General features: G+C 41.1%; 1 long non-coding RNA gene, 1 other non-coding gene and 2 pseudogenes across 3 annotated transcripts in view; 2 read left to right on the top strand and 2 right to left on the bottom strand.

Moving 5' to 3' along the window:
• The window catches only part of LOC129060683 (uncharacterized), a 240,412-nt gene that overhangs the window by 137,310 nt on the left and 76,576 nt on the right, over positions 1 to 26,526 (top strand). The gene's annotated exons all lie outside the window — the stretch shown is intronic.
• Positions 1 to 26,526, bottom strand: part of LOC100459030 (protein RCC2-like) — a 90,213-nt pseudogene that overhangs the window by 18,908 nt on the left and 44,779 nt on the right. The gene's annotated exons all lie outside the window — the stretch shown is intronic.
• On the top strand, positions 2,314 to 2,445 carry LOC112134495 (small nucleolar RNA SNORA51). The gene has a single exon (XR_002915916.2). It is a non-coding gene; the product is annotated as a small nucleolar RNA SNORA51 (small nucleolar RNA).
• LOC112134526 (small nucleolar RNA U13) lies at positions 14,308 to 14,432 on the bottom strand (annotated as a pseudogene).

Genomic DNA, 26,526 nt, shown 5'->3' with positions numbered 1-26,526 from the left:
AGATCTCTTTCACTCTCTCAGTCATAATTTTGCAAAGGCGGTTTCATTATCTTACGTAAAATGCAGATTCCCACATTTTTCCTCTGCCCTCTTTTGTTGATGCGAAAATTCTGTGCTTTTCAATATCCTGCCCTTTTCTCTTTAAATTTGGAGCCCTCAAATCATCTTCGGAGAAAGACATAGACCTGTCCCCCGGGCACGTCCTTAACTTTGGCAAATAAATCTCCAAAAATGATGGAGACTTTTCTCATCATTTTCTTTGATTGACAATGTAAATACTTTTTATTGATTATTATAATACGAAAGACGATGTTTTTATTTCTTTTTAACATGTAGCTGCTGTATGTACGTGATCTGCCTTTTGAGGGGGAGACATTTCCTTCAAAGGAAGGGACCCTGCATAAGTTTCTCTTCAGGGCATTTGCCTTGTAATTTAATTACATTTCTGGTCTAAACAATTCCTTATAAAGAAACAGTTAAAGGCCAGGTGCAATGGCTGACGCCTGTAATCTCAGCACTTTGGGAGGCCAAGGCAGGCAGATCACGAAGTCAGGAGTTTGAGACCAGCCTGGCCAACATGGAAAAACCCTGCCTCTACTAAAAATACAAAAATATTAGCCAGGCATGGTGGCACAAGCCTGCAATCCCAGCTACTTGGGAGGCTGAGGCAGGTGAATCGCTTGAACCTAGGAGGCAGAGGTTGCAGTGAGACAAGATCCAGGCTGGGTGACAGAGCAAGACTACTCAGTCTCCAAAAAAAAAAAAAAAAAAAAAAAAAAGGAAACAATTAAAATATATGAATTGGCTGGGTGCAGTGGTTCATGCTTGTAAGAGGCCCAGACAGGCGGATCACTTGAGCTTAGGGGTTCAAGCCTGGGCAACATGGTGAAACCTCATCTGTACCAAAAAAATACAAAAATCAGCTAGGCATGATGGTGTGTGCCTGTAGTCCCAGCTACTCAGGAGGCTGAGGTGGGAGGATGGCTTGAGCTCTGGATGTGGAAGTTGCAGTGAGCTGGGCAACAGAGTGATACCCTGTCACAAAACAACAACAACAACAACAACAAAAACAAAAATGAATTGATATTGTTAAAACTAAATCTTCCTTAAAGTTAAGGTTTATGAGTTTCCAGAAAGATTTCCATTTTTGTAATTTGATATTTGAATGGAAAGAAACCACAGTTAATCTTATTCAGTGTTAGGTACAGTAAGTTCCTCTTCAAAGAGCTGGCTTGTTCAGCTTCCTTGTTCTTTGTTCTCTATTTTCTTTCTTCTTTTTTTTTTTTTTGAGACAGAGTCTCACTCTGTCACTCTGTCACCCAGGCTGGAGTGCAGTGACGTGATCTCGGCTCACTGCAAGCTCCGCCTCCCGGGTTCACGCCATTCTCCTGCCTCAGCCTCCCAAGCAGCTGGGACTACAGGTGCCCACCACCACTCCCAGCTAATTTTTTTGTATTTTTAGTAGAGACGGGGTTTCACCGTGTTAGCCAGGATGGTCTCGGTCGATCTCCTGACCTCGTGATCCTCCCGCCTCGGCCTCCCAAAGTGCTGGGATTACAGACGTGAACCACCGCGCCCGGCCTGTTCTTTGTTCTCTATTTTCAAGCCTAACTTCCTCGCTCTTTGTACCTCTTCTTGCTCCTAGTTACAGTAAATAACCTTCCCGCCAGCCTTAATCTGTAACTCACATCTATTTGCTTGATTACTTGCTCTGCAATTGCCCTTCCTGCCGAAACTACCCCTCCAGCCTTTGCTGCTCCCTAACATGCCCGGACATGCCTTGTACTGCAACAAACAGCCTCTCCCTTCCCACCAAGTTAGCCCTATTCAATTTTAAACAGTAGCGAATCGAGTCAGCTTAGATTGTGCAGTTGGACTCCAGCCAATGGGGAAAGGACACAGCTACAGGAGCTGCTGCGTTAGGGATAAAAACCACTGCCCTACCCCACTCAGTGTGCTATCGCCATGGCCAGGAGTGCAAGCAGCACCTTCTGCAGAAGTAAATTTGCCTTACTGAGAAATCTTTTGTTTGAGTGCTGGTTTTCTGTATGACTCCGAGCTCTTATTTCTAACATTCAGTAACAACTGCTAAGCAATAACCTAATTGCCCTTTTCTCTTATCCCCAGTCTCTCACCTGAGGTCCCTTTAAGTAAAAAAATCTGAGGAGAAATAATTACCTGTCAAATATGAGTGACAAATTCAAACTGTAACTGGTAGGCACTGAGTCCTTAACTCAGTGCCAGTTTGGGCCTGGATTGGTTGTTTCAGAAGCTGAAATCTTGTAAGTTTCAGCCTCAAAGATTCCTGGTGTTAGCCTCCTGGTGCTCAGCACAGGATGTGTTCTTACCCCAACCAAATAGAAAGAGTAGGCTGAATTAACCTATCCTGTATACACCTCAAACGAGGCCCTGCAACTCCTCTGTATTGTCAATGGGGGGACATGGAGGGGGATTAAAAAAAAAAAAAAGAAAGGCCGAGCATGATGGCTCATGCCTGTAATCCCAGCATTTTGGGAGGCTGAGGTGGATGGATCACCTGAGGTCAGGAGTTCAAGACCAGCCTGGCCAACGTGGTGAAACCCTGTCTCTACTAAAAATATAAAAATATTAGCTAGGTGTGGTGGCACGTGCCTGTAATCCCAGCTCTTTGGGAGGCTGAGGCAGGAGAATCACTTGAACCTGGAAGGCAGAGGTTGCAGCGAGCCAAGATCGCGCCACTGCACTCCAACCTGGGCGACAGAGCAAGACTCTGTCTCAAAAAAAAAAAAAAAAGAAAGAAAGAAAAAAATGATTGATGGCACCACTCACCGCCTGCAGTGGTTTGATCAGAAAGTACACCACTTGCATGAATAATTTTAGATGCAATTTTTGAAGCCTATGTATTTATTAAGTAATTATGACAGATGGAGGAAAAATGACATGTAGTGAGTTAAATTCTTGTCTAAAATTGTTGTTCAAAACGTGTGAAGCACAATTAAATTATTCTGAGGCAAGATTTTTTTAAAAAGCAGGATTTTCTTTTGGTGTGATTAGGCTCTGTTAATTACTCTCTTATTCTATGTTTAGAATGAAAAGGTGGGCGTCATTACCCAGTGCAGCTGGATTGACAATAACAGCCCACCCACAAAAGAAGGGGAGGACTTGTCTTAGACCCTATTAGGATCACAAGGCCCTTGTAAGTATGCTGATCAGACTTCCTTGAACCTTGGAGACATCTCTGAGAAATAAATGTTCTGTCACTCTGAAAACATTCCTGAGGTGGGTCAAGCATGACCTAATCATAACACAATGGATTCCTTTTATGACCAACAGGAGAAAACACTCTATGTTAAAATGAATGCCTTGCACTATCTATGCCTATTTAAATGTGAAAGCCTGGGAAATTCACTACCCGGCATGGATGACTCACCCACTAACGAAAATAGCATGAAATACACGCTGGTAACTGCCAGTGACTTCTTTCCATTCATCTGTAGGGAAGCTCCAAGAGACAGTTTCCTTTTGGGACTTTTTGTCTGTGTATCTGCTTAAAAATTGTTAAAAGAGATTTTCTGGAAATTGTATTTTGCAATTTCCTCCTGTCTTTCTCCTTTTCCTTCTCCTCCTTCTTTTGCTCCTCCTTTCCTCCTCTTTGTTCTCTTCTTTTCCTTCTCCTTGGGCGTTTCCATTTAAATTTAGGTGCAGCATTCGGTGCAATCTAGGACCACTCTTGGTATGGGAATTGAATTTGGGTCACAGGTGGAGGCTTTAGCCTTACGATGATGAAAAGAATATTGTACTAGCATTTAGAAGAACTAGATTGGTTCTGTTTTAAGTATCAGCACTGGAATTGCAACTCAGGTTTTCTGATTTCAAACCCTGTACTCTTTCAAACACACCATTATTTCTTCTGTTCATTTTTGTCCTGAGATCATTATATCATTTGGATATCAAATTTTTTAAATTAATTAATTTTTTGGAGACTGAGTCTCACTCTGTCACCCAGGCTGGAGTGCAGTGGCATGATCTTGGCTCACTGCAACCTCCACCTCCCAGGTTCAAGCAATTCTCCTGTCTCAGCCTCCCAAGTAGCTGGGACTACAGGCACACGCTACCACACCCAGCTAATTTTTGTATTTTTAGTAGAGATGGGGTTTCACCATATTGATCAGACTGGTCTCAAACTTTTCACCTCACATGATCCACCCACCTCGGCCTCCCAAAGTGCTGGGATTACAGGTGTGAGCCACTGCATCCATGTCTCCATCCATCTGTAATCCTAGATTACTGGATATCAAATTTAATAGGCAACTACTAAATATTGTGGGGTTTCCTACTTGGAGAAAGTAGATTAGGATAACAGGATATACAATTTTCCTGGGATAGGTGGGTCTGGGTTGGGGTATATTCAGAATAGGTATTCCCTGAATCAGTTGTATTACTCAGAAAACCTATTTTGGCTTCACAGAAGGAAGGCAAATGTGAAGTCTGGAGGGAAAGAGAAGAAAAAAATATATTAGAATAAACAGAATGACTAGCTGGGAAGGTGTGTGATTTGAATGTCCCTGAAAGAGATATGTTGAAGTCCTAACCTCTGGTACCTATGAATGTGATCTTACTTGGAAATAGGATCTTTGCAGATGTGATCAAGATAAAATGAGGTTGTACTGGAGAAGGGTGGACTCTATTGCAATGATTGGTATTCTTATAAAAAGAAGGAAATTTAGACAGGGAGAAAATGTCATGTGATGATGGAGGCTTGGGGTGATGTGTCTACAAGTTAAGGAACAACAAACAAGGAACTACCCAGGCTGGGCGCAGTGGCTCATGCCTGTAATCCCAGCACTTTAGGAGGCCAAGGTAAGAGGTTAGCTTGAGGTCAAGAGTTGGAGAACAGCCAGGACAACACAGTGAGACCACGTCTCTATAAAAAATAAAAATAAACTAACCGGATGAGGTGGCACACGCCTGCAGTTCTAGCTGCTTGAGAGGCTGAGGTGGGAGAATCGCTTGAACCCAGGTTGAGGCTGCAGTGAGCCATGACTGCACCACTGCACTCCAGCCTGAGTGACACAGCGTGACGCTGTCTCAAACAACAACAACAACAAAAACAAAACCAAACAATAAACTATCAAAAGCTAGCAACAGGTGAAGGATGGAAGGATCACAGGATCCTCACTTAGAGTCTTCAGGGAGAGCATGGCTTGCTGACACTTTAATTTAAAACTTGTAGCTTCCAGAACTGTAAGACAATGAGTTTCTGTTGTTTTCGGCTACCTAGTTTATGGTACTTAGTTACAGTAGCTCTAGGAAATTAATACAGAGAACTAGAAATGCAAGTTGAAAAAAATCCATGGAATCGGTTGAATGAAGTGACTCAAAACTATGAAAGAATCATGCTGTTTTTATACTTAGATCTCTCAGATTCATTTCTGTATTGACTTGCATTTTGTAATACTACAGGAAGAAAACACCCGGATTAGGGTTCTGAGGTTTTTTGACAGCAGGGAAATCTTCCTTCTCAGTAACTATCAGCAAACATAGGAAGAGAATCTTGTATCTAAGAAAACGGAATATGCAAACATTAATTTTTTTTGTTTTTTTGAGACAGAGTCTTGCTCTGTTGCCCAGGCTAGAGTGTGCAGTGGCGCGATCTCGGCTCACTGCAAGCTCTGCCTCCTGGGTTCACGCCATTCTCCTGCCTCAGCCTCCCGAGTAGCTGGGACTACAGGTGCCCGCCACCATGCTGGCTAATTTTTTGTATTTTTAGTAGAGATAGGGTTTCACCGTGTTAGCCAGGATGGTCTTCATATCCTGACCTTGTGATCCGCCCATCTCAGCCTCCCAAAGTGCTGGGATTACAGGCATGAGGTCCCCCCACCATGCCCAGCCTAATTTTTTTAAAAATACATATTTTTGAGACAAGGTCTCACTCTGTTGCCCATACTGTAGTGCAGTGGCATGATCATGGCTCACTGCAGCCTTAAACTCCTAAGTTCAAGTGACCTTCTTGTCTCAGCCTCCCAAGTAGCTGGGACTGCAGGCATGTGTCACCACTCAGCTATTTTAAATTTTTAAATTTTTTGTAGAGATGGAATCTCACTACGTTGCCCAGGCTAGGCTTGAACTTCAGGCCCCAAGTGATCCTTCTGCCTCAGTCTCCTAAAGTGCTGGGATTACAGGCATGAGCCACTGAGTTTGTCTAATGCTATTTCTTGACTTCTGTTTTGGCTATTATTTATTGTTATCCCCCTATTGTGGAAAAAGAAGCTTTGACTCTTGTAACCATAATACCTTTGTCTTCTTTCTCTATTCCCAATACTACTATTTAGTTTCCGAACTCATTGTCAGAAGTATAGATCTTTTCTCAATACATTCACGCACACACACATACACACACACACACACACACAGAGAAATTGGTGAGAAAAAGTGACTTGATAGAATAAGAGTGAAGGACATGAAAAGACATTTCACAAAAAAGAAATACAAATGTTAACACATTTATGAAAAGACGTTAAATCCAATTCATAATTAGATGAATGCAAATTAAACTGAATATACCATTTTTCACTTCTCAGATTAGCAAAATCTAAAAGTTTTACAATGCATTCTTGGCAAAGCTGTAGAGAAACAGGCTCTTTCATACACTGCTGTTGTGATTGCACATGTTATAATAGAATCTCTATGTAGGGCAATTTGGCAATATCCCCCAAATTACAAATGCATTTATTCTGTGACCTGAAACTCCTACTGATGAGCATTTATCCTAGAGATATACATATATAACATCAGGAGTATATAAAATTATTTGTCACATTAAGGAACATTAAAAAGAAAATAGTGGTGGCGCGGTGGTTCATGCCTGTAATCCCAGCACTATGGGAGGCTGAGGTGGGTGGATCAAGAGGTCAGGAGATTGAGACCATCCTGGCTAAAATGGTGAAACCCTGTCTCTACTAAAAATACAAAAAATTAGCCAGGTGTGGTGCTGGCGCCTGTAGTCCCAGCTACTTGGGAGGCTGAGGCAGGAGAATGGTGTGAACCCGGGAGGCGGAGCTTGCAGTGAGCTGAGATCGCACCACTGCACTCGTCTGGGTGAGAGAGTGAGACTCCATCTCAAAAAACAAACAAACAAACAACAAAGAAAATAGTAAATAATGATGTGTGTGTGGGAGATGGTGGTCAGGATGGATGGAGACATGGATGAAAACAGATATTTTATGTTTTTAAAAACTATATGAATGTACTGCCTATTGTAATTCATACATAATGCATTCGTATGCAGATGAAGAGCTTATCTGTTAAAATAAAAGTTGATAAATGTCAATTAGTCTTCTCTCTCTCTCTCCATACCCATCCATCCATCCATCCATCCCTCCATCCAGTTTGAGACACTGCTGATATTTGTTCTGGATTTCATGTCCTCCTTCCTCCCTCTCCATTCTGGATGACTTGTCTTCTAGTCTTGTTTTATAGTTGTTGTTTTAAAGAGTCTGCCCAGGTACAGTGTCTCATACCTGTAATCCTAGTGCTTTGGGAGTCCAAGGCAGGAGGATCACTTGAGGCCAGGAGTTCAAGTAAAGTCTGAACAACATAGTGAGACCCTGTCTCTACAAAAAAATTTAAAAATTAGCTGTTGTGGGGTGTGCCTATAATCCTAGCTACTCAGGAGGCTGAGGTGAGAAGATTGCTTGATCCCAGGAGTTTGAGGCTGCAGTGAGCTATGATCACACCATTGCATTCCAGACTCCAGCCTGGGTCACGGAGAAAGGTCTCCTAACCATCATTTTCAGAATTTCCATTGTCTCTCCTCTGTGCTAGACTCTCTGTTTATTAAATCCTATCTCTTATTTTCCTTAGTATTCTCCCTTGTTTGGGTAGAGGCTGTGTTCCAGTGCTTATAGAGATTTGGCATGTAAAGAAAAAAGTTTGTATTCTGTCCTCACATTGGATTAATATTTTTTTTGTTAGTAGGCTGCAAATGATTTCTGCTATGAATTCTGAAGTCATTGCTTCATCATTTTCTAGATTTCAGTGTTCCCACTGAAATCTGATGCCAGCCTGATTCCTGATTCTTTGTACTTGATGTGTTTTTTTTTACCCTTCTCTGCAAGTTCTAAGGGTCTTTTTGTCCCTGGTATTCTGAAACGTCAATGCAATGACCCTTGGAGTAGTTTCCCTCTCATTTGTAGTCTTGTTTCTAGGGAACTCCTTTTGATCTGGAAATTGGCTTTCCTTAGTTGGAAACAATTGTTGCTGTTACGTCTAGCATCACTTTCTCATGTTAAAACTTAGTTTCCTTTCTCTAGAATTCCTATTACTTGGCTTAAATCCTAAGTTGATCTTTTAATATTTGTTATTTGTTCTGTGTTCATATCTTTGCCTTTTGCTCTACAGTATGGGAGATTTCCATAGCATTATGTTTCAACCTTTCTATTGAAGTATTTCCTTCCACTTCCATATTTTTAATTTCTAAGAACGTTCTGAATGTTTTTTTTTTATACCTTCTGGGAAGAAAAGGATTAGCAGCTGGTTTGTAACTTACTCTACTTGACTTGGAAATGCCCCGAAAAAAAAAAATAGAAAGGACCAAGTCAAATCTTCTTGCAAACTAGCTAATGGGATAGCATCTACAAGCAGAAAGAGGTCTCATTTCTGGAATGCTTTTACCAGGATGTACCTGGTCTGGCTAGGTTGCTCTTGTGCAATTCTGGAATCCATGCATACATGGAGGCATGGCCCACTTGAAAATGTCAGTGTCTGCTATGTAATTGTCAGAGTATAAAAAGAAAATTTTTGTCAATAAAATAACTCTATTTGTGTAATGGATGGCTTATATATGCTACTTAGGACCTTACATGTTAACTCTGGACTACAGAATGTTAAAAATGGCAAGGAAGGACTGGGGATCTGCTAGTGGTCATTTCAGACTTTTCCAGGTTTTGCCTACATGTCATGACCACCTGTATCCTTCGAATAATTAAGTTTTCTGTTGGTTTATTTGGTTGTTTTGAGGCAGAGTCTAGATCTGTTGCCCAGGCTTGAGTTTATGGCACAAACATGGCCCATTACAGCCTCGACCTCCCTGGCCAAGTGACCCTCCCATCTCAGCCTTCTGAGTAGCTGGGACCACAGGCACATGCCACCACACCTGGCTAATTTATTTTTATTTTTTGTAGAGATGAAATTTCACTATATTGCCCAGACTGGTCTTGAACTCCTGGGCTCAAGTGATCCTCCTGCCTGGGCCTCCTAAAGTTCTGGGATTACAGGTATGAACCACTGCACCTGGCCCAATTAGTAAATTTTGATACTGGCTAAGATCTCTGATTCTTATGAGTTCGATTTGATAATCTCATCCTTGGGGTTACCACAGCATCGCATTTCATAGATTCAATGTCTTCTCTTTTCTCTTTGAGGATATCAATTATGGTTTTTATTTTTTATTTAATTTTTATTGTTTTAGAGATGAGCCTTACTCTGTTGTCCAGGTTGGAGTCCAGTGACATGATCATAACTCACTATAGCTTCAAACTCTCAGCCTCAGGCCATCCTCCCATCTCAGCCTGCTGATTAGTTGGGATAACAGGCATAAGCCACTACAGCTACCCTCAATTATGTTTTTAAAGTCATTTTTCACTGGCATTGTCTCTATTTCCATCCAATTCTGTCCCCCTTTGTGTTTGTTGGGATCGCTTTGATGTCAAAAGCTTTTTCCAAGTGTTGACTGATCCTTAGGTGTTCACTTATATTTCAGATTTAGATACTGTGTGGATGAGTGTAGTTTTTAAAAAGGAGATTTCACTATAGGATGATCAGGGAGGGCCATTGGCTATTTTTCAGGAGAGTCCAGGTGCCAATATTGATCTGTATGAATTCCCTGTGGACTGGTCAGTGTTGAAGGTGAGGAAGCCTACACTTTCTGGATTGGGGGCTGTGTAAGTTCTCTGTTGCTACTGTAACAAATGACCAAAAGTGTATTGCTTAACACAGCAGAAATGTATTATCCTACAGTCCTGGAGGTCAGAGGTTGGAAACAAGTCTCACTGGGCTAAAATCAAGGGGTTGCAGGACTATGTTCCTCCCTAGAGGCTCTAGGGAGCATCTGTTTTCTTGCCTTTTCCAGCTAAAGGTTGCTCCACATTTTTTGGCTGTGGTCCCCTTCTATCTTCAAAGACAGCAATGGCCAGTGGAGTCTTTCTCATATCCTGATACTCCTTTCCTCCTTCTGTCACTTATTAGGACCTTTGTGATCACATTGGATGCACTCAGATCATCCAGGGTTTATTAGCAACCTTAATTTCACCTTACCATGTAACATAACACGTTCACAGGTCCTGTGGATTAGGATGTGGACATCCTTGCGGGGCCATTATTCTGTCTACTGAAGGGGTATATTCCTGGTTACTATTATTCTGAAAGACAAGTAGGAGAAGGAGGCTGGGAGATGGTACCAAATACGTGGTATGCGGAATATTACTTAGTTTCCCTTCTTCAGCTAGCATCCTCAACTCTGCCTGGTGTCTGAGTTCAGAGTGCAAAGCAATATCTTCAGAGAGTTAATTTTCAGTCTTCTTCAAGGGTAGGGGCAGAGTACTGTCCTAACTTTCTCAGGATGGGAGGACATTTAATGCTGTTTCATTTTCATTTAATTCAAAATACTTCAAAATTTCTCTTAAGATATTCTTTGACTCATTTGTTATTTAGAAGTGTGTGCCTTAACATCCAAATATTTCAGGATTTTTCAGCTACCTTTCTGTTATTTTTTTAAGAGATGGAGTCTTGCTATATTGCCCAGGCTGGGCTTGAATCCTTGGGCTTGAGCAATACTCCCACCTCAGCCTCTAGAATAGCTGGTACTACTATGGTGCATATCACCATACCTAGCTTTATCTTTCCGTTATTAATTTCTAGTTTAATTCCATTGTGGTCTCACAGCATACTCTGTATGTTTTTTATCCTTTTAAGTTTGTTGAGATCTGTTTTATAGCCGAGAATGTGGTCTATATTTGTGAATGTTCCATGTGACCTTGAGAAAATGTGTTTTCTGTTGTTGTTGGGTGATGTTATTTCATACATGTCAGTTAGATCCAGTTGATTGGTGCTGCTGTTCACTTCAGGTATATCTTTACTAATTTTCTGCCTGCTGGATTTGTCAGTTACTGATAAGGGGGTGTCGAAGTCTCCAATTATAATAGAGGTGGATTTGTCTATTTCTCCTTGCAGTGCTATCAGATTTTGCTTCAAGGATATTGATTCTGTTGTTTGGTGCATACACATTGAGGATTATTATGTCTTCTTAAAGAATTGACTCTTCTATTGTTAGGTAATACTCCTCTTTATTCTTGCGGAATTTTCTTATTCTGAAGCCTTTTATCTGAAATTAATAGAGTTACTCTACTTTTCTTTTGGTTAGTGTTAGCATGATATATCTTTCTCTTTTTACTCTTAATCTATGTCTTTATTTTTAAAGTGAGTTTCTTGCACACAACATATAATTGGATCTTGTTTTTTGATCCACTCTGTCTGTCTTTTCATTGGTATATTTAGATGATTCACATTTAAAGTGATTATTGAAATAGTTGGATTAATATCTACCATATTTATAACTGTTTTATACTTGTTGCACTTTGTCTTTTTCTTTGTCTTCCCTCTTTTACTACCTGCTTGGTTTTAATGGAATATTTTATATGATTCCATTTTCTATCCTCTCTTAGCATAATATTACACTTTTACATTTTTTCACTGGTTGCCCTAGAATTTACACTGTACATTTACAACTAATCTAAGTCCACTGTTAATTAATACTATGCCACTTCACAGGTAGTGCAGATGCATTATAACAAAGTATTCCTAGTTCCTTTCTTCCTTCCCTTAAAACATTGCTATCACTCATTTCACTTATCCATACACTATAATCAAATTATTATCAAATTGCTATTATTATTTTGAACAATAATTATTAGATCAATAAGAGTATGAAAACTTAAAGATTTTATCTTTCATTTATTCCTTCTCTGATGGCTTTTTCATTCTTTGTGTGAACCTGAGTTTCTGTCCTAAATAATTTCCCTTGTCTCTGAAAAACTTTAAAAAAAAATTTCATATAAGATGGATCTACAGACGTCAAATTCTTTTATTGTTTAGCTGAGACTGTGTTTATTTCTCTTTCCATTTTTGAAGGATAATGTTACTGGATACAGAATTTTAGATTATTGGTTTTGTGTTTTCACCATTTTATTTATTTTTAAATTTATATATATATAAATATACATACTTTTTATATATAATATATATTTTATCTATAATATATAATATATATTTTTTATCTATAATATATAATATATAATATATATTTTATATATAATATATAATATATAATATATATTTTATATATAATATATAATATATATTTTATATATAATATATATTATATATTATATATATTATATATAATATATATTATATATTATATATTTTATATATAATATATACAATATATATTATATATAATATATATAATATATATATTTTTATATATTATATATATATTATATAAATATATATATCCTTTTTTTTTTTTGAGATGGAGTCTCGCTCTTTTGCCCAGGCTGGAGTACAGTGGCATGATCTTGGCTCACTACAACCTCCATCTCCCAGGTTCAAGTGATTCTCCTGTCTCAGCCTCTCGAGTAGCTGGGACTACAGGTGTCCACCACCATGCCCGGCTAATTTTTGTATTTTTAGTAGAGACGGGGTTTCATCATATTGGTCAGGATGGTCTCGAACTTCTGACCTCAGATGATCCACCCACCTTGGCCCCCCAAAGTGCTGGGATTACAGCCATGAGCCACCGCACCCATCCATGTTTTTAAAATTGTAAATGGACAAATTATAGTTGTATCAACACTTTAAATATTTCACTCCACTCCTTTCTTTTCTTTTTCTTTCTTTCTTTCTTTCTTTCTCTTTCTGTCTCTCTCTCTCTGTCTCTCCCTCCCTCTCTTCCTTTCTTTCTTCCTTTCTTCCTTTTTCACAGTCTCGCTCTGTCACCCAGGATGGAGTGCAGTGGCATGATCTCGGCTGACAGCAACTTCCGCCTCCCAGGTTCAAGGAATTCTCCTGCCTCACCCTCTTGAGTAGCTGGGATTACAAATGTGTGCCACCACGCCCAGCTAATTTTTGTGTTTTTAGTAGAGACAGGCTTTCGCCATGTTGGCCAGGCTGGTCTCAAACTCCTGACCTCGGGTGATCTGCCCGCCTTGGCCTCCCAAAATGCTGGGATTACAGACGTGAGCCACCGCACCCAGCCGTGTGGTTTCTCTTTGCTACTCTTCTCCTGCCTTCTCTTCTCCTCTCCTCTCCTCTTCTCTTCTTCTCTCTCTTCTTCAATTTGGAGACAAGGTTTCATTCTGTTGCCCAGAGTGGAGTGCAGTGATGTAGTCATAGCTCACTACAGCCTTGAACTCTTGGACTTAAGTGATCCAAGCAATCCTCCTGCCTCAACCTCCGGAGTAGATGGAACTACAGGCGCGTGCCACCATACCCGGCCTTGCTTTTGTGGTTTCTGAAAGAAAGTCTAATATAATCTTTATCCTTGTTCCTCTATAGGTAAGGAATTGTTTTCCTTTGGCTTTTTTAGTTGTCTTGTTTCCTGCAGGTACAGATTTTTGCTATTTATCTTACTTGTTGTTCTCTGTGGCTTGGTGTCTATCATTAATTCCAGACATTTCTCAGCCATTAGTACTTAAAATGTTTCTTTTAGGCTAGGTGTGGTGGCTCACACCTGTAATCCTAGCACTCTGGGAGGCTGAGGCAGGCAGATTGCTTGAGTCCAGGAGTTTGAGACTAGCCTAGACAATGTGGCAAAACCCCATCTCTACAAAAAATACACAAATTGTCAGGGCGTGGTGGCACACGCCTGTCCAGGTACTTGGGGGCTGAGGTGGGGAAGCATTGCTAAAGCCCGGGAGGTGGAGGCTGCAGTGAGCCATGATCATGCCACTGAACTCCAGCATGGGCAACAGAGTGAGATCCTGTGTCAAAAAAGAAAAAAAAAAAGGCCTCTGTACATATTTTGCTTCTTTCTCTTCTCCTTCTAGCGTTCCCATTTTGCGTGTTACACCTTTTGTAATTGTCCTACTGTTCTTGAATATTTGGGGTTTTATCTATTTATTTTACTCTTTGCATTTCAGTTTTGGAAGGTTGTATCAGTATCTTCAGCCTCATTGATTCTTCGGCTGTGTCCAGTCTGACAACGAACCCATCAAAAGCATTCTTCATGTTTGTTACAATGTTTTATATTTATTTTTCCCTTTTCATTTTTGTCAGGTAATGTGCTGACTTCGCAGCAAGGGTAGAAGGAGGCACATCTCACAGATCCAAGTGAAAGCCCAATCATCAAGTGTGAGAGCCAAATCAACCATCATGCTTAGGAATTACAAAAAGATTACAGTGTTTTCTTATTTCTAACATTTCCTTTAGATTCTTTCTTAGGGTTTTCATCTTTCTGCCTACTTTACCCATCTGTTTTTGTTTGTTTTTCCCAAATTGAATTTTCTTGTTCTTTCTTTCTTTTTTTTTTTTTAGATGGAGTTTCACTCTTGTTGCCCAGGCTGGAGCACAATGGCGCTATCTCGGCTCGCTGCCACCTCCACCTCTTGGGTTCAAGTGATTCTTCTGCCTCAGCCTCCCAAGTACTTGGGATTACAGGCATGTGCCACCACGCCCAGCTAATTTTGTATTTTTTGGTAGAGTCGGGGTTTCTGCATTTTGGTCGGGCTAATCGCGAACTCCCGACCTCAGGTGATCCACCCACCTTAGCCTCCAAAAGTGCTGGTATTATAGGCATGAGCCACCGTGCCCAGCTTGAATTTTCTTATTTATTTATTTATTGAGACAGGTCTCACTTTGTCACACAGGGTGGAGCGCAGTAGTGCCATCTCAGATCACTATAGCCTTGACCTCCCAAGTTGAAGCAATACTCCTGCCTCAGCCTCCCCCAAGTAGCTGGGACTACATGTGTGCACCACTATGCCTGGCAATTTTTTTTTTTTTTAATTTTTGGTAGAGACAGGGTTTCACCATGTTTCCCAGGCTGATCTCAAACTCCTGAGCTCAAGCTATCCACCTGCCTCAGTCTCCCAAAGTGTTATGATTACAGGTATAAGCCACCTTGCCTGGCCTTGAATTTTCTTTATTTTCTTTCTCCCTTTCTCTCTCTCTTCTTCCTTCCTTTCTCCTTTCCTCCATCTCTTTCTTCCTCCCTTTTTTCTTTTTTACTTGAAAAATTTTTGTTTTAATTGTTTATAGAGACAGTCTCACTCTGTTGCTCAGGCTAGTTCTCAAACTGCTGGCCTCAAGTGATCCTCCTGCCTCGACCTCCAAAGTGCTTGGATTACAGGTGTGAGCTACCACACCCAGCTTCCTTTCTTTTCTTCTCATCCGTTTTTTTTTAAAATTATTTTTTGAATGGTAGTCAAATAAAGCAGTAGGAGTGGAGAAGGAACAAAGAAATCTGTACCTGGCTGTGATCAATTAGTTACCCATCTGTTTTTGCATGTAGTTTACGTTTTCCTTTAGAGCGCTTAGCATATTAATCATAATTATTTAAAATATCTGCCTGAGAATTCCCAAATCTCTGCCATGTCTGAGTCTGGTTCTAATGCTTGCTTTGCCTATTCAAACTGTAAACTTTCTTGCCTTTTTTCTGCTCTGTAATTTTTTTGTTGAATGCTGAACATAATGTATTGGGTAATAGGAGCTGAGGTAAATGGGCCTTTAGTTTGAGGCTTTATGTTTATCTGGCTAGGCTGTGTTTAATGTTTGCTGTAGTTATAAAGTGTTAGAGACTTCAGTTTTCTCTAGTGTTCTTGTTTTTGTCTTTCCTGTTACCTTTGGGTTTCCCTAGAATCTCCTTTAATAGAGCTTGTGTCTTTTATCTCTCTGTTATAATATACTGTTACTGTACTGGAACCCTATTGATGTGGTGGTAAGGTATTATGGATAAGAAGCATCGTATAATCATGATTCAGCCTGTCTTCCTTCCTCCTTCTTTCCTTCTCTGTATTTATTTATTTATTTATTTATTTATTTCTTCTTTTCCTTTCCTCTTTCTTTCTTCCTTTCCTTTCCTCTTTCTTTCTTCCTTTCCTTTCCGTTCCTTTCCTTTTTTCCTTTCCTTTCCTCTTTCTTTCTTTTTTCTTTTCTTTCTTTCTTTCTTCCTTCCTTTCTCTTTCTTTCTCTCTCTCTCTTTCTTTCTTTCTTTCTTTCCTCCTTTCTTTTCTTTCTCTCTTTCTTTTTCTCTCTCTTTGTCCCTGGCTTGTGACTTTGGGAAGAGTTTTAGCCTTTTTCCCTCCCTTTATATGAGATAGGAAGCTAAAAGTGGCTTAATTGCTTATTCTCCTTCCACAAGATCAGATAAGCTTTAACAAAGTAGTTTCTTTTGAGAGAAGGCTTTTGTTATGGAGAACAGAAGTTTCTGGGCTTATTTCAAAGCGGTTACTTCTTCTCTCCACCTGCCCTACACATGAGGAGATTTTTCTGTTTTCTTCATTATAAGAACCTAATGGGACTTCTGGAGGAAAACTCATGAAAGTATCAGGGGCTGGAGGGCGGGCGGGCGGTGCACCTGAGATTGAGCCCATAATAGTTTTTAACTCGCAGGCTGGTCCACACTCAACCTCCAGCACTTAGTCAGTTACAGTTTAAATGTTCCCACAAGCTTCATCTCTGTCAGCTTCTGCTCCTAGTAAGCTGTGATTCACCTGTCTCTCCAGCTTTTGATGTGGGAGTTTGCTCTGTGACCTAAGTTCTCTGATGGTTCTGAGAAGAATTGCTGAATTTTAGTCTGTACAGCATCTTTTCTTGTTGTAAGGATGGGAGTGATGACTTCCAACTTTTTACGTATTTGTTTGAAAAACTCGAATCATGTTTCCTCACACCACCACGACCACAACAGAGAAGACTTCTGCGACCAAATGTGCGTAGGTTTTCCCCCATACCCTACGAAACAGACACCAGCTGAGTGTCTTTTAATTCAAGTCGCTTTTGGTGCTGTCTTCCTGGAGATGGCTTCAGATCCCACATGTTGAGGGCTCAGTCCCACAAGACTGTGTGCCCCCACCCTGACTTTCTTCAGACACCAGTTGCAAGTTCAGGCCTCCAGAAACTTCTGACCAATCAGCTTCAAATTGGGGTTTCCGCAGCTCCCTCTTCGGGTTCAGTTAATTTGTTAGAGCAGTTCACAGAACTCAGGGAAACATTTACAGGTGCTGGTGTATTATGGAGGTTCTTACAAAGGGTACAGATGGAGAGATGCATAGGGAAAGGCATGTGAGAAGGGGTGCAGAGCTTCCAGGCTTCCCTGGGTTCATCACCCTCCAGAAACCTCCATGTTTTCAGGTACCTGGAGGTTCTCCGAACCCAGTCCTCTTGGGCCTTTTATGAAGACTTCATTGGATAGGCATGATTGACAGCCATATAGAGATGTGATTGAATAACAGGGTATGATCCAAACCCAGTAAGGCCTGTCTGTTCAGATTCTTCTTGGCCTCTATGGGCAGTATTCCTTCTTCCAGAGTACAGGGCAGAACCCCTTCTGAAATGAGGGTCTCATGACCCGTAGTCACATGAGAGTTCTGCCTTGGGCAGGTGCAAAGAGGTCAGGAGAAGGTCAGAGAGCAAGATTCTGGCTTTTTTTTTCTTTGGTGAGATGGAGATTTACTCTTGTTGCCCAGGCTGGAGTGAAATGGCACGATCTCTGCTCACCACATCCTCTGCCTCCCAGGTTCAAGCAATTCTCCTGCCTCAGCCTCCTGAGTAGCTGGGATTACAGGCATGTGCCACCACGCCCGGCTAATTTTGTATTTTTAGTAGAGACAGGGTTTCACCGTGTTACCCAGGTTGATCTCGAACTCCTGACCTCAGGTAATCCGCCTGCCTTGGCCTCCCAAAGTGCTGGGATTACAGGCGTGAGCCACTGCGCCCGGCCAGAGAGCAAGATTCTGTTTACCGAAACAAGGGTTATGGGAGTTATGAGCCAGGATCTATAGGCAGAAACCTAATATCACACTATCAGAATGAAAATCTGACAGGCCTGCATGTTTCTGGTCATAATATCTTCCTATTGATTTCATTTTGAGGTCACCCTATGCAGGACTCAGGCTCAGCCGAGGTCTAAGGGTGGCTTTTCAAGTTCCGCCATCTTCAGGTGACTCAGAATAGAAGTTTGGGGCTCTTTCCATCTCTGAGTCACTCTCTGCCGGTAGCTCTGAGCCATGGCTATGCAGCGGCTCCCATGCGGGCCAGCTCTGTACACAGGAGTCATCACTGTTTTGGCTCTGGCCTTCCTGCTTCATCCCACTACTTTACAAACAGACTCTAGCAGTTCTGCTGTTTTTTGACCCACCTGCACCCCACCTATGGGGTGTCCTGGGGCCTCAAATTCCCGGAATTTCTGAGCTTCAGCATTGTGAATCCATTGTCATTAACTCCCTCTTGCTTCCACATACCCACCTGGACTCCTTTTAGGCACTTTGATTTCAGAACTGTTAAAAGATAAACTGAGGCAGATTAAAATTTTATTTTATTTTATTTTAGACAGAGTCTCACTCTGTCACCCAGGCTGGAGTGCAGTGGTGCCATCTCGGCTCACTGCAACCTCCTGGGTTCAAGTGATTCTCCTGCCTCGGCCTCCTGAATAGCTGGGATTACAGGCTTGCACCACCATGCCTGGCTAGTTTTTGTATTTTTAGTAGAGATGAGGTTTCACCATGTTGGCCAGGCTGGTCTCAAACTCCTGACTTCAGGTGATCTGTCTGCCTTTGCCTCTCAAAGTGCTGGGATTACAGGCATGAGCCACTGCACTTGCTGTCACATTAAAATTTTAAAGAGTTTACTTGAACAAACAGCAGTGCGTGGGTTGGACAGCTCCAGATCATAGCACCGGACAGAAGACGCAGGAGTGAAAGGCTTTTATAAGGTAAATGTGGAACCAGGGCAAGAAAATATTTGGTAGGTAAAAGTGGAGCAGTAGCCATATTTGGATCATTCCAGTGGAAAGTAGTTCGAATTTGAGGTTAGATGGCAGTTTCAGAGTGGTTAAGCTTCAGTTTCATTTTCCTTCAAGCTAGTCACTTACAAAAGAGAGCCCAGTGCAGTGGCTTATGCCGGTAGTCCTGGCTACTTGGGAGGCTGAATTGGGAGGATCACTTGAGTCCAAGAGTTCAAGACCAGCTTGGGGAACATACTGAGACTCTGTCTCTATTTAAACAAACAAACACACAGACAAACAACACACAAACAGATGTATTTGAGTTAGGTTTTGGTTTGCTCATGTAGGAACCTAGGACTTCAGAGCCACCCCTGTCTAACTGCCTCCTATTAAATTATTTTAACAGTGCTCTCTGGTCTGTTACACCAGTTGCCAATCTTTCCTCTTCATTCCAGCTCCCAGTTTTGGGTTGATGCCTTTTGTCCTCCACGCTCCTATTCTCTTTGGCCATTCGGGCTTATGAGTCATACTACTTTACTATTATTCTTAGTGAAATCTGTAGATGAGCAGCGGCAAACATATATTTTCAACTGGAAACATTTTTGTCTTTCCTGGTTCTTTTTTAATGACATAATTATCACCAGAAGGCAAATGTTCTCTAGCCGATTCTCAATTGCACTGAGAAAGAGAATGGCCAGCCCAGTATTTTGAATTTCATCAAGCTTCTTATTAAATACAAGTGTAACTTACATGTCTATCGGTATTGTCAGCCTGATGAAATCAAAGCTAATACTTTCTGATTTTCACAGAATTCTGTCATTATCTGGTGTTTCCTGAAGCCTGAAGCTCTCCTTTTATAATGTGTTTGATGGCTGTGCTTGAGGGAGGCAGGATAGTTTTCAGGCAAAGGTGGCACTGTTATTAGGTGCTAGATGAAGGGGCTAAGAGAACCTCATAAATTCTTCAATAGAAAGCTGCTGGCTTATTCACATCTGCAGGGTCCCTGCTGCCTTTGTGTTTGGAATTTAAAACTATTCCCAAGGTATGTGTGAGCACTGTTCTTTGTTCATGTCCCCCTCCCCCACAGTATGGTGATCTTTCACAATCCATTATCTGTTTTCTTTTGATAGGATTTCTTTTTGGCGGGGGTATGATAACTTTGATTTTGCTTCTGTTCCATTTGTTCTGATTTCCTTGGTAATGCTTGCTTTCCTTTCATCTTTGTCATCTCTTCATTTTATCTGTTTTATTTCAGTTGCAGTGAGTTTTGTCGTATTATTTCTCTTAGGAAAGTCTATTCTGTAATGCTTTCCTTTACCTCACTGAGAATAAAGTGCATATACATTTTGCTACAAAAAAAAATCTATGCTTTATGGAGAAACTCTATTGGGGTGGAGTGGGCTGAGATTTTCGCTTGAGCCGTTACTACATTGCCCTTCTTTTGTTTGTAATAGTGAGTTAATTTTTTAAAATCCTATGTCTTGTTTGTTTATTTTTTGTTAAAATTATCTGATTTTTTTTTTTAAACTGGAGGAGAGGAGTGCTGGTTTTAAGGTTGGTGACTTAAAACCTGATTGATTGTAAAGAGAACTATCCAGAGACAATATTTAAATAAACTTGGCCCTGAAAATGTTGCTTTTTGGTTTCCATTTACTTTGGAGGTCTCCTGGAGTAGAGGAGAGATTACAGAACGGAGCGCCTCCACAGTCTTCTGTGGGAGTGTTAGTCATTCAATATTTCTTAGTTGCCTTTGTAGATGCAAATTATCAGTTTGAATCATCTAAGCAAAGGAGGAAAAAAAAAGACCTCTCCAAGTCTAATCTGAGAAGAAAATCTCCTCGGGAGTAAAGTCTCAGTTCAGAGAACAAAGGAAGAATAGACCAAAGGCTTATTTACCTTTGACTGCTTCGGGGGATTCCGAGGCCACCAAGCATACAGATGCAAAAGAAAGCTTAGGGCTAGACATTCCTTTCTCTACTCTTTCTTTCTTTTTCTTTTGTGCAATGCAATAGACAGACCTGCCCAGAGGCAAGGGAGCTAAGGAGTTTCTAAACTTGAGGTCGGGGGCAATGCAGTAGTAGTATTATAAAAGCCTTTGTTACTGATTAAGGTCAGCAGGGTGAGAAAATACAGAAGCTAGAGAGAAATCCTTATGGGAATGCAATCTAAGAGTGCTACATTTGGGAAAATGACTAGTAATTCTTCCTCCTAGGAGAAAGAACAGGAGAGATCTTTTCCTTTAGAAGATTCTGATAAGCCAACAAATAAGCCAAACTGAGAGAGGCAGCTTTCCCAACATCCAGCCTCCCCATGGGAATAACAGACTGTTGAGAAGAGGGTGTTTGTTATTCATAATGGCTGAGGCTAAGACAAAAGTGGATTTGGGCTCCCGTAGCAATCCCCAGGACTTAATCAAAGTTGTTTTTTGTTTTTTTTTTTTTTTTTTGAGACGGAGTCTCACTCTGTCACCCAGGCTGAAGTGCAGTGGCACGATCTTGGCTGACTGCAACCTCCACCTCCCAGATTCAAGCGATTCTCCTGCCTCAGCCTCCAGATTAGCTGGGATGCACCACCACAGACATGCACCACCACACCCGGCTAATTGTTATATTTTTAGTAGAGACAGGGTTTCACAATGTTGGCCAGGCTGTTCTTGAACTCCTGACCTCAGGCGATCCACCTACCTTGGCCTCCCAAATCTTTGGGATTACAGGCGTGAGCCACTGTGCCCAGCCTCAAATGTTCCTCTTAAAGTCAAGTAGTGAGTCTTATCTTTTATAATTACAGAAATACAGATGTTGACACAAGTCAGGCAGGGAAATACAAAACAATATCCCAGAGAAATCACCATAAGAAAAATGAAGGTGTCTGTACATTAGATTATCTTTACGTTTACTTTAAAATGCTTCAGCATGGATAGTGTGGTATGATGTATTCTAGTTGTTTTCATTCTTTACTTAGGAATAGTTAGTTGGGCATTTGAAGAGCCCTGACTGAAACTGGCTTTGCAAAAGTATGACAGACAAATTGGAAGTGGCTGACTGCATCTTGCTTCTAGCCTCACAGGCTGGCTGTCTTTGCTCATTCGTGGGTGTGGGCCAAGATAACTTTGGGAGAAACTTAGTTTATAGTTTAAATGATAATAACCTTCCCCCAAAACTAAACGATTCTTGTAAAACTAATGAAAGCCCATGAAGTTAGGAGGATGAGAGGGGCTTAAATTCTAAATAATTACCAGCCATTATTATGGAGGTTGTAAGATTTGCAACTTCCCCAATTACTCTTGCAGATAACATCACTATTGTAGAAACTAAGATTGGCCTTTTGAGATGTCTTTTCAGGTTTTTGCATTTCTGACAATGGATGGCCCCACCTGGACCTGCCAACCAGTCCTGGGGCCCCAACCCAGGAACTGACCCAGCATAAGAGGGCAGCTTTGATTCCCTATGATTTCATCTCTGACCCAACCAATCAGTATGCCCCTACCCTAGGCCCCTGCTCATCAAAAGATCTTGGGAAAAACCCTAACCTTTGAGCCTTTGGGGAGATAGAGTTGAGTGATAACAGCCTCCTGTGTGGTGTGGCCAGCCTTGCGTCAATCAAAATCTTTTCTTTACTGCAATGGCATGGTCTCAGTGAGTTGATTTTGTGTGTGCAGCAGGCAAGGAGAACCCATCAGGGAGTTACATAATTGGGATATATGGGTGAAGGAAGTCCTCTCCTCCGTTCTGAAGATTTGAGGCTGAAAGTCTGGTGAAATAAGCTGGCAATAGACAGATTAAAAGGAGAAAAAATATATATATATACATTTTATTAACATGCAGAAAGGCATCACATGGAAGTTAAGAAACTACCCAACAACTCAATGAGACCTAAAAGCTTTGATGTTCCTTTCATACGAGAGAGGGAAGGGGAGTATGTAGGCAACCTAGGGAGAGTAAATGATTATGAAAAATACGAATCAGGCTTCAGAAGAATAGGTTATATCCTGTCTGTAGGAGGTGCTAACCTCCAGCTTTTTCTAGGTTTGACTTCTGTTGTGTGTTAATCTTCAGGGATAGATAAAAATCCCCAGGGAGCATTTCATGACAATTGGCTTCCCTCTGGAGAATCTGCACTTAGTCAGATAAGGGAAATTCAGGAAAAGTCCCTCTGTGCATTTGGCATTTCCCAAATGACTTCAGTTTGAAGTAATCAGCATACCAGTGCTGCATATTTTCGGGTGATATTTCTGAACTCCCTCAGGAAAAATATACTCCTGGATGGTAGGTTAATATTTGAAATTGTCAATTCAGGCTGGGCTTGGTGGCTCATGCAGGTAATCCCAGGACTTTGGAAGGCCAAGGCGGGTGTGGATCACTTGAAGCAGGAGTTCGAGACCAGCCTGGCCAACATGGCAAAACCCCGCCTCTACTAAAAATTCAAAAAAAAAAATTAGCTAGGCATTGGGTTCATGTCTGTAATTTCAGCTACTTGGGGGGCTGAAGCAGGAGAATCGCTTGAAACTGGGAGACAGAGGTTGCAGTGAGCCGGGATCGTGCCACTGCACTCCAGCCTCAGCAACAAAGTGAGGCTTCATCTCACACACACAAAAAAGAAATTCTCAATTCAGAAGCCACATTCCAGAAGGATTAGATTATGGCTCCAGTCATCTTTATCTCATATCAATCCCAGGGGGTTTGTTAATTAGCATAAGGGATGTTAGAAATGATTTTTTACTGGTAAAATGAATTCAATTTTATGTGGATTGGATAAAAATGTCTTATGGATACTCTTGCCTTTGCATAAATGAGGTGTAAAAGTCCAGCTAGCCTGTCTATTCATTTTGAATTGTCTCCAGGCTTGAAATTCTAGACTGTTTGAATTATCTCTCCAGGCTTGAAATTCTAGACTGTAGTGAGAGAATTTTTCACCTGACTCTCATTTGAGAGTTAGTTAATCCTGCCCCAAAGCTGGAACATGGCCCTCCTGTCTCTGACACTCATAAGGTTCTGTGGGAACACTGAAAGGTCAGAGAGCTAAGACTTCATCAAGCTTACAAAACAGGTTGTATGACTATTTGGAGGGCCTGATTGCTAATACATATTTATACCAGTGGCTGAATGAGTTCTGAAATTTGCTTTCATTATAACATACCATCTGGAATTGAAGTCTCTGTGGTTGTCACCAACTTCTAACTATTGAAGCTTTGGATATCTAATCATAAAGCAACTAACAAGTGTGTATGACCAAATTGGCTTAAGTATCTTGAAAACGGCATTGAAGCTACCTTTTTTTTTTTTTTGAGGTGGAGTTTTGCTCTTTCACCCAGGCTGAAGTGAAGTGGCACGATCTCAGCTCACTGCAACCTCCATCCCCCAGGTTCAAGCAATTCTCCTCAGCCTCCCAAGTAGCTGGGATTATAGGCACCCACCACCATGCCCAGCTAATGTTTGTATTTTTAGTAAAGACAGGGTTTCACCATGTTGGCCAGGCTGGTTTCGAGCTCCTGACCTCAGGTAATCCACACCCCCCTTGGCCTCCCAAAGTGCTAGGATTACAGGCATGAGCTACCGTGCCTGGCTGCAGCTACTTCTTTATATGATTCATGGCTTTTGGCCACAAATGCATGCAAGTAACTAGATGAATATGTATATTATTTGCATGTGTATTAAAATTATTTCTTCTTTTTCAAATTATTCCTTCTTTGCACCAGCTAGAATTTAAATATATCTACCTGATACAGAGCATTTGGCAGAGATATTAGAGATGGAACAAGATCCAGAGAGGGTCTAATAAAATAATAATTGTGGTGGCACATGCCTGTAGTCCCAGCTACTTGGGAAGCTGAGTTTGGAGGATCACTTGAACCTGGGAGGCAGAGGTTGCAGTGAGCCCAGATTGCACCACTACACTCTAGCCTGGGCGACAGAGTGAGACCCTATCTGAAAAAAAAAAGAAAAGAAAAGAAAAAAGAAAAAAAATAATAATAATTATAATTATAGTAAAAGTAGCAAGTAGCTTTTTCCTTTTTGCAAAATTCTACCTTTCAGCATGTACAAAGGTACATTCTGGAAAGATTAAAGAAATAGATATAAACACCCTAAAAATAATGGAAAAAACAGATAATATTTTAATCTTGGGGATAAGAAAGTCATCTCAAGCAAGAAACACTTGAGAAAAAAATACTTTTTGCTCACTGATCTCTAGGTTCATGGCTGAGGCCCCTATAACAAAATACAGATTCACAAGAGAAAATCATACACATATTATTTATACGTGGTATGGAAGCCTTCATACGGAAAGGAAGACCTCCCCCAAATGCATAAATTTGTATATTCTTTATGCTAGGTTTGATGAAGAAATATGACTGAACAAAGGGAGAATGATATCACTGAGAGAAGAGGGAGGAAGAAACCAGTCAGGCAGGCAGTTATGGTGGGTCCTTGGTTGAATCCTTTCAAACAAAAGAACAGCTAGAAAAATCAAGCTGCAGGCACAGATAAGGGAACTTGCACAGCGGGGCTTGCCTAAGACATGCCCACGGCCACACAGATAAGAAAGCCTACACAGGTGACTTGCCCAGACATGCCCATAATGGAAAATTCCATCCCCTGATACATGTGCAGTAAGGGCAACAAAGCAATATGGAGTAACTCAAGCTAAGGGCCTACATGTGCATTAGGAGGATGGGGTGGAGCTACCAGAAATTCGCATCTCATGCAAATGAGATGCCCAGCTCTAACTGGTTTCTTATAAAAGCCTTTACATTCAACTGTAAAAATGGCAACCCTCTTTTGGGCCCCTTTCTGTGGTGGAGAACTTTCTTCTTTTGCTTATTAAACTTCCACTCCAACCTCACCCTTGGTGATCATGTTCCTTAATTGTCATGGTTGTGAGACAGAGAATTCAGGGTGATACCTCAAACAACGAGAGACTGCTACGTTGTGGTGCGTTGGTGAGAATGTAACATAATGGTAATAAACTGGGGAGAACTTAGGAGCCCTGTTTGTTCAAACTCTTCTCTTTGTCCCTGTATCTTCAGAAATGAGGATGTTCCTATCTTCTTGGTATAGGGAGGGCACCTCTCACGTGAGGGTCATAAGACCTACTTGAGGGGATGGTCAGGAAATCCTTCCTAGGTTTTATGATCTGTTTCAGGGGAGTAGAGCATTGTGGGGGAGGTAGTGAGGGTGACTTTCCTGCTTCTGCTGTCTTCTCAAATGCCAAGGTTTCACATTTTGGGGTAACATGTCCTGAATTCCTTCAACACAAGACCCAGAGTTAGAAAAAGAAAAGATTGAGCAACTTAATTAGATAAAAGCAAAATATTAAGCAATGACAAAAGATATCATTAAAAATGTTGTTAAAAAGGAAAAAAAGAAAACAAACAAAATGTTGTTAAAAAGTCACAATTTGACTGGGTGCAGTGGCTTGCACCTGTAATCCCAGCGCTTTGAGAAGCCAGTGCAGTAGGATCTCTTGAGTCCAGGAGCTCAAGACCAGCCTGGGCAACACAGTGAGACCCCTATCTCTACAACACCCCCCAGCCCACTTCTCAGTGCACATAA

Source organism: Pongo abelii, chromosome 6 (assembly GCF_028885655.2).
Source record: "Pongo abelii isolate AG06213 chromosome 6, NHGRI_mPonAbe1-v2.0_pri, whole genome shotgun sequence".
NCBI lineage: Eukaryota > Metazoa > Chordata > Mammalia > Primates > Hominidae > Pongo > Pongo abelii.
This window is presented reverse-complemented; position numbering and strand designations above follow the sequence as displayed.